This window comes from Bombus fervidus, unplaced genomic scaffold, assembly GCF_041682495.2.
Source record: "Bombus fervidus isolate BK054 unplaced genomic scaffold, iyBomFerv1 scaffold0033, whole genome shotgun sequence".
In the NCBI taxonomy this organism is placed as follows: domain Eukaryota; kingdom Metazoa; phylum Arthropoda; class Insecta; order Hymenoptera; family Apidae; genus Bombus; species Bombus fervidus.
Window position 1 is genome coordinate 60,957 of NW_027212596.1, and position 1,544 is coordinate 62,500.

The following is a 1,544-nucleotide window of genomic DNA, read 5'->3' on the forward strand; positions in this document are numbered from 1 at the left end:
CGCGATCATACTTTTTTTATATAACTTTCCAGCGACGAAATAAACGCTTAATCCCGATGTAAAACGTCATTTTAAAGCGATTTATGCAAGAATATTCGTACCTTATAACGCTTTTAAGCGAAATAATTCGAAAAAACGGTTCGATTAAAAATTTTTTTTTAAAGTTCTCGGGACGAAATAAACGCTTAATCCCGACGTAAAATATAATAATATAGCGATTTATATAAAAATATATACGCATCATAACGCTTTTAAGCGAGATAACTCGAAATAACTTTTTGGACCGGAATTTTTCTAAGTCCCTACGTACCGGCCGGGGGATCGACGAAGTGCCAACCTCCCGGTCATGTCGGTCCGGAGGGGGCAATTTTTAAAAAAAATAAAACGAAATCGTTACGTTCGACTAGAATTCGTCGAACCATAACGATTTCTATAAAAATATTCATACCTCGTAACGCTTTTAAGCGAAATAACTCGAAATAACGTTTCGGTCCGAAATTTTTCTAAGTCCCTACGTACCGCTCGAGAATGAGACTAAGTTCCAACGTCTCGGGCGCGATCATACTTTTTTTATATAACTTTTCAGCGACGAAATAAATGCTTAATCCCGACGTAAAACGTCATTTTAAAGCGATTTATGCAAGAATATTCGCACCTTATAACGCTTTTAAGCGAAAAAATTCGAAAAAACGGTTCGATTAAAAATTTTTTTTTAAAGTTCTCGGGACGAAATAAACGCTTAATCCCGACGTAGAAATACATAATATTGCTATTTATGTAAAAATATATACGCATCATAACGCTTTTAAGCGAGATAACTCGAAATAACCGTTCGGTACGAAAATTTTTCAAAGTCAGACGGGCTCTCGAGCGTTGCTCGCTCGCTGCGCTCGCTCGAAAAAAAAACTAGCCCAACCCAAAACCAATCCCTTTTTCGCGTTCGTTCCTCGATTTCTCTTAAAATCGGAGAAACTGGCGGGATCGGTTTTGGGTTGGGCTAGTATAGGTTCGAGCGAGCGCAGCGAGCGAGCAACGATCGCGACCGTTACTTCGTACGTCCACGGTATATTTTCGTTACGTTAATTTTTCGTTACTTTCGTCTCGTTTCTTGGATCGATCGAGAGCGGTTTGGTCGATGGTGAAAGAAGGAAAAAACGAGAGAACGAAAAGTAAAAGAGAAGCGAGCGCGCGTCTCGCCCTTGCGAATTACGTCGTCGTTCGTACGTACGTACGTACCTTAAGAATATCGTACGTACCCCGGCGCTGACCCGCGATGCGGGGGGTTGGGGGGGGGGGGGAGTGGCGCCCGGGCACGCCCTCGAGACGTTATCTCTATTGGATTTAAAGGAAAAAAAAATCGCTACGTACGACCATCGTTCGCATCGACGGCCGTACGTAGCGAAATTGTGTTTGGAATTAAATTGTCGATTCCAGCGGAGTATTGGTTTTTGCTTGAAAACGACAAAGTCCAGCGGCGTATTGCTTTTTTTTTCATGCCAACGACAAAGTCCAGCGGCGTATTGCTTTTGAATCGCACTCGACGA